The sequence below is a fragment of the Engraulis encrasicolus genome, chromosome 13 (genome assembly GCF_034702125.1).
Source record: "Engraulis encrasicolus isolate BLACKSEA-1 chromosome 13, IST_EnEncr_1.0, whole genome shotgun sequence".
Classification (NCBI taxonomy): Eukaryota; Metazoa; Chordata; class Actinopteri; order Clupeiformes; family Engraulidae; genus Engraulis; species Engraulis encrasicolus.
Window position 1 is genome coordinate 44410395 of NC_085869.1, and position 7500 is coordinate 44417894.

Genomic DNA, 7500 nt, shown 5'->3' on the forward strand with positions numbered 1-7500 from the left:
TCTTTTGTTCTCTCTCTTCTATCTCTCCTCTTTTCCAGTGCTGCTGCCTTATCTGGTTTCACCGCCGGCAACCTGAAGCACAAAGAAAAGAAAAAAAACACACACACACAAATAGATGAACCCACACATACACGCACACACCAAATAAAACCTAATCCCACCCCCTTACCCTCTTTGTCACACACACAATTGTGCGGTTTGGTTTTCTTGAGACACAAGTACAGTATATCACGAAAGTGAATACACCCCTCACAGTTTTGCAGATTTTTGAGTATATCTTTTCATAGGAAAGCATTACAGAAATGTAACTTTGACACAATGATTAGTTACCTTTTAACAACATATTTAACCGCTTAAATTTCTTGTTCACTCAGAAAAAAACAAAAAACAGCCATTAATGTTTGAACATGTACTCACAAAAGTGAGTACACCCCAGATTAAAATCCGGTAGAGAAGGGGCTATGTTGGCTCGAATCGTCTCGAAATGAAACGAAATGAAAAGGGATGACAAGGGAGGTCATCAGTGTGCGTTTCAACCTTTCTTTGCATTGAACTTTTAAATTTTGAGTCTGCATCTGGCTTAAATAGATTGGTGTGAGATTTGAATGCAATCCTATGGAGAATATCATGATCTGCTTCAGTAGTCACAGTGCATGTTGACATGCATGTTTCTTTTAGGTGTATTTCAGATTGCCAATGTTGACAGCATTCATGCATCCCCAAACCATGTCAGTCCCACTACCACGCTTGGCTATGGAGAGGATACACCTTTTTTGTAAAACTCACTTGTTTACACCATGCACACATGCTTGACACCATCTAAAGCAAATTTGTTTATCTTGGTCTCAAGAGAGATGAACAGACCAAGGATATGGATCACTGGAACCATGTCGTGTGATCTGAAGAGACCAAAATAAACAAATTTGCTTTAGATGGTGTCAAGCATGTGTGGTGGTAAACAAGTGAGTTTTACAAAAAAGGTGTATCCTCTCAATAGCCAAGCATGGTAGTGGGAATGACATGGTTTGGGGATGCATGAATGCTGTCAACATTGGCAATCTGAAATACACCTAAAAGAAACATGCATGTCAACATGTACTGTGACTACTGAAGCAGATCATGATATTCTCCATAGGATTGCATTCAAATCCCACACCAATCTATTTAAACCAGATGCAGACTCAAAATTTAAAAGTTCAATGCAAAGAAAGGTTGAAACGCACACTGATGACCTCCCTTGTCATCCCTTTTCATTTCGTTTCATTTCGAGACGATTTGAGCCAACATAGCCCCTTCTCTACCGGATTTTAATCTGGGGTGTACTCACTTTTGTGAGTACATGTTCAAACATTAATGGCTGTATTTTGTTTTTTTCTGAGTGAACAACAAATTTAAGCAGTTAAATATGTTGTTAAAATGTCACTAATCATTGTGTCAAAGTTACATTTCTGTAATGCTTTCCTATGAAAAGATATACTCAAAAATCTGCAAAACTGTGAGGGGTGTATTCACTTTCGTGATATACTGTACATATATACAGAAACAAGCATTTACTCTGTCCACATAAGAAATCTTGCCCTCCACTCTGCCTAATAAATGTATTTCGTGCACAATCCACACACAACACAATGGAGCAAGAGTCATGGTGTAAGGCTGAGCGAGCATACAATGTTTAAACTGAGGAAACCCATACAAATGTACAGATCCAGATGTACCCATGCATGCACACATACAGGATATAGGCTGGTGCACGCACATGCACAAACGTCCCTCCCTGTACACATGAGGAGTTCATTTGCAAAACGGTGTATCCACCATTTTCGACTTTTGCATTTTATTATTGAAAATGACTGTTCAGAGGTCCTATCACATGTGTGAATTCATGCCATTCAAATATTTTTCAGAACATACTTTTTCAACCTATATGAAATGCATTTTGCTTTGCAATGCAATGGAATGTCCAATATAAAAATGTAAATTTCCTAACATTCTACAAAATGGAGACACACACATACACACACACTGTCATTCACATTCCGCCTGGGTCCTTGTCTCACAAGCACAAACTCCTCCCAAGTTTGGTAGGCATCCGATATACAATAGTACCTGAAGTTTGGTCCTGCACACCAGGCAGAGGAGAAACAGGAATAAAGAGAGGGGAAAAGAGGCGAGTAGAAAAGGGTGAGACATATACCTACACCAACACATACACCCAGACACACACACTCGCACTGTCAGCTTCCTGTTCATTTCTTGAGTGCTGAGACTGCAAAATACCCCCTAGTCCCTTCACCAATACAGAGCCTCCTCAGCCTCACATGAAGTTTGCATGAAATATGCATAGAACTCTGCTTTACCGTTTCAAATTTCCGTCAACACGCGATCATGCTGTGGCGTCTACTGGCTAAAAAATAAAACTTGATCTGCGATAAAATCTGTGTTCAGTTGTTGGTGGATTACATGCATTCTTTTTTTTAGAATTCATTTGAAAACACAATATGAAAACACCACAAGAAATGCTTATCTATATATTTCTACATACTGTCTGACATATAGCACCAAACATCAATAAATCGTTCAGTGGGATTAAATATATAAAGGGTCACATTTGTATGAACCACAAGCATTACTGTGCTGCAACTCACTTGCTGGACCGGAAGGCATGAAACCACTGGATACAGAAATATTCAGCCGGCAAGCACACACAAAACCCATTCAATTCCCAAAGTCAATTCCAACTCCACAATGCAGTCGTAATTTGGTTCTTACTCATTTACAAACATGTACAACAAGGTAAATGTTTTGTTTATCATCAGTTCATTAATAAATGTTAATAATAAAGTGTTTACAAAGCTTTTCTTCAGAGTAGTTATTATTCTAAAGTGTTACCAATGCACATTTGGGGATTCTTCATTGAACACCATTTTATTTTGCCCACGAGATCAACTGTCAATACAGTTGGCTCACATACACCATTGCTATATTGAAAATATATTTTCACCTGAAGACAACATTTAGTACATCACAATAATCATGAGTGGATCCAGACTAATTTAACGGCACATACTAACTCAAAGAAGTATACAATAGTATAAGTGCATATGATAATTGCTTGTGGGCTTGCTATATAAGTATCGTTAAAGGGACACTGTGCAGGAAATGCTCAAAAAAGGTACTGCAACTATGCTGCTTATTGAAATTGGGCTGCCTATTGCCAAATTTGATCTTTTACATGAAAGTTTACCAAGTATTAAACAAATATTTTCTGGTATGGTCCAAGTACAGTCATTTTTGCAGCTAAAAATGGCTATTTTTGGAAATTCAAAATGGCGGACCATGGAGAAGATCACCCCTTAGAATTTGATGCTGGTGGTAAGTATTCATGAAAAAGGTAACATAAGTAAATGGGCAGCATGAATTCTGGAAATAAGCAACTAAAAATCTCACACAGTGTCGCTTTAAGTATTGTACTTTATGCACAATTTCAGAGCATCTTTTAAGAAATATTTAATTAAAATTCAGCCCTACGACTTTTTTATTCTGGCCCACTGTGAATTGGAGTTTGACACCCCTGGTCTATACAGTACAGGCCAAAAGTGTGGACTCACCTTCTCATTTAATTAATTCTCTTCATTTTTGTGACTATTTACAGAACTTAGTACATTTTCAGGGAGGGCATCAAAACGGTGAATGAACACATGTATTATTATGTGCGTAACAAAAAAATTAAAATATATAAAATATAAAAAACATTATTTTTTTAAAATATCAAATATGCCAAACAGTGACGTCAACACAGCAAAACTGAGGAGCCCTCATGTTTCAACAAGCTTATTTTTCTGTATATTTTCAAGTAAAAATAAATACCCAGTCAGTCGAGTCAATTTTAATTGATACAAGCAATACAAGAGATATTTTCTTGATCTGATAATGGGTCACTTGTTCAGCTTAGCTAGGTGAAACAGTGATAGAAAAAGTAAAAGTGAAAAACCTTGCCACAGATTCCCTCCAACACAGGTTTGACCTACGGGAAAGTAACTGGCTATGACTCAATATCAGATCAAGAAAATATCTGTAAAATGCGTGTATTGGCAAGTGTTTAAAAAACATTCAAAATTCTAGATCTACAACAATTCTAGTGAGTTATTGGAGGACTGCCTTCAGTCCACACCGATGGTACAATGTGTGAATCGGCACTTACTGTCCAAACTCAACAGTTGTATTTAGTCTCTCTTTAAAGGCTTTTTAATGCCTTTATTGGCCACGACCGTGAAGTACTGACAAGAGATGTTGAGTGATAGAGAGAGATAGGGTATAGGGCCTCACTGTCGCTCTCAATGCCTCAATAACTGAAAATGCCTGGCCAGCTTTTTCATCCCAGACCAGCCCTGGTACAGACCGAAACCCATCTCCTTCTTTGCTACACAAATTGTCCAACTCAAAAGAATACAACAGTTTTGTGGTTCAATGTCCAATTAACATAGTGAGGCTGCTGTTGCTGGAATTGATTTTCTTGTTTCTTGAATGACATCCTCGACTGTGCAGAGAGTGTTGCAAGGGGGTGTGAATGGAGTTGGGCCACTATTGCGCTGTTTCCTGCCTCGTCTGTGACTTCAGCCATCTAGCCAATCGAAAGAGGAAGGGGGTAGAAAGGGGGGGGGGGATTGAGAAAGAGATAGAGAGAGAGAGTAGAGAGAGACTGATCAGAGATACAGTAAGACATAAGAGATGAACGATAAGAGAATAAAAGGGGAAGGAAGAGAAAGTGTGAAAGAATCGCACGGAACAAAATGAGCGCATGATTTTGCACAAAAAAAGAGAGAAGAAGACACAACACAAAAAAGACAGTGGGAAAATATGTAAGCCATGTGACGAAGAGAGAGAGAGAGAGAGCAAAAATATAGAGGGGGTGGGGTGACGGACAGAGAGACAGGGGCAAGGGGTGGACGTGGGAGGGCTGAGATAGAACAAATACTGTATATATAGAAAGGGTGACAGGGACCTGCCGTGGCCATCCGGTGGGGCACTCGCCAGCCATGCGGCTGATCCGGGTTTGATTCCCAGCCGGGTCCTTTGTTGACTCCTCCCCGTTCACTTCCTGTCTACCTCTCATACTGTCCTGTCCATAATAAAGTCTAAAAAGACCAAAAATAATAATCATATTTTTTTAAAGAAAGGGTGAAAAACAGACATACCGTACAGACATACAGTATATATAGAGAGAGAGCAAGAAAGAGAGAGAGAGAGAGAGAGAGAGAGAGAGAGAGAGAGAGAGACAGAGACAGAGACAGAGAGAGAGAGAGAGACAGAGAGACAGAGAGACAGAGACAGAAAGACAGACAGACAGACAGACAGACAGACAGACAGACAGAGAGACAGAGAGGGGTGGTGGTGGTGGCTAAGATAGACATGCAGTAATGGCTGGTTGCAGGTGTTTCCAATGATGCCATTTCCCCTCTCACTACTGTTTGGACAGCAGGAATGTAGATGCAATGCAGGTGGCCATACCATAGCGCTCCCTCTCTCTCTCTCTCTCACTCTCTCTCTCTCTCTCTCTCTCTCTCCCTCTCCTTGCCCCTCTCTCTCTCTCTCTCCATCCCTCTCTCTCTCTCTCCCTCTCTCTCTCTCTCTCTCTCTCTCTCTCTCTCTCTCTCTCTCTCTCTCTCTCTCTCCCCCATTCCTCTCTGCGCTATAAGCAGCTGATGGGCCTGGCTATAGCGGATGCATGTGTCTTAGCTATCAATTTGAGACAACAGGAAAAGGAACGGGGGACATAGTTGAACTCTTGATCCAGCTTGATCCACCCCCGCCCCCATACTGTATATGCTGTTCTCATTACTCAATGCACAACACAACACATTTACAAGCTATTTTATTATTTACACATACAGTAGGCACACAATTCTCTGTGCACAAAACTCTCAGTGATTTATGGTAATCAATCAACCATTCTTTGCTTTTCAGTGCAGCATACAGGATAGAATATTTTGAACCCTTTGCTCTTAACAGTACTACTACTGTAAATCATATCATAGCTCTTCTCATCTGAATTGAATGTATTTTGTGCAGTCCCAGTTAAAAAAAAAATGAATAAATAAATGGACAAACAAATAACTATCCCTTGCCTTTCAAATACACCAAATCATTAAAGAGCAAAGAGCCTTTCCTCTTGCTCTCTCTCTGTCTCTGTCCCTATCTCCATCTCTCTCTCTCTCTCTCTCTCTCTCTCTCTCTCTCTCTCTGTCTCTGTCTGTCTGTCTGTCTGTCTCTCTCTCTCTCTCTCTCTCTCTCTCTCTCTCTCTCTCTCTCTCTCTCCCTCCATTCCCCTCTGCTCCGCTAGCTGACGGACTGACTGTCATGCCCCGCTGCCCCCTTGGGTGCAAAACGACACGTCCGATGCCAAAAGAATGAGAGCAATGTAAATGTGCGTGGGGCTGACTGCGAGGGTTGCGTAGAGGACTAAATGGTTTCTTTGATAAGTTCAGAGGCACTACGGCAAATAGTGGCACCGTGACATCAGAGCAGAGTACTCTAGGGGCCAAACGAGAAGCGGGCATGCGTGTCCTGTGCGTATGGTGTGTATGTATGTGTGTGTGTGTGTGTGTGTGTGTGTGTGTGTGTGTGTGTGTGTGTGTGTGTGTGTGTGCGTGCGTGCATGTGTCCGCATGCAGACGTGCGTGCATCCATGCGTGTGAGTGCATATGAGTGTGTGTGTGTGTGTGTGTGTGTGTGTGTGTGTGTGTGTGTGTGTGTGTGTGTGTGTGTGTGTGTGTGTGTGTGTGTGCGTGTGTTTGTGTGTGTGTGTGTGTGTGTGTGTGTGTGTATGTGTGTGAGAGACAGACAGAGAGTTAGAATTCTCCAGATGAACAGATGATCTTAACGATGTTCCCCCTCCCCTCCCTTCTCCTCCTCTCCCATGAGGCACACAGAAGAATCCGGACGCTCACAGGAATCAGAAGATAGCACCAGCAAGGAATTTTAGGAGGGGCGCGCGCGTGCACGTGTGTTTCAGTCCCTCCGAGCATTTGTTTGTGTGTGGCTATCTGTATGTTCACAAGAATGTGATGTGCGTAATGTATGTGTGCAATGCCTGGTTGTTTATTCATGTGTATGTTTATTTGTCTCTGTGTGCTTGCAGTTTTGTGTATTTGCATTGATGTGTCTAGAACTGCTGATGCCTTTGTGTATTTTATCAATGTGAATTAGTTTGTGTTTACATAGATAATGTACATGCATACCAGTACACACATACATCCACACACGCATAAACTAACACAAATGCATGCAGGCCAGCACAAATGTACACACACACACACACAATTCAGTGAAAATCATTTTTCTCGCCAAAATCATTTTCTGACTTATTGCATGATCTGTGGCAAACACTAAAATAAAGGGTTACCAAACGTATAAACCAGTTATTGTACCAGGTTCGATACTAGCCATGGAGTAAAATGTACAATATATTTTTGAATGGCGCCAAATGTTATCTGAAATTGC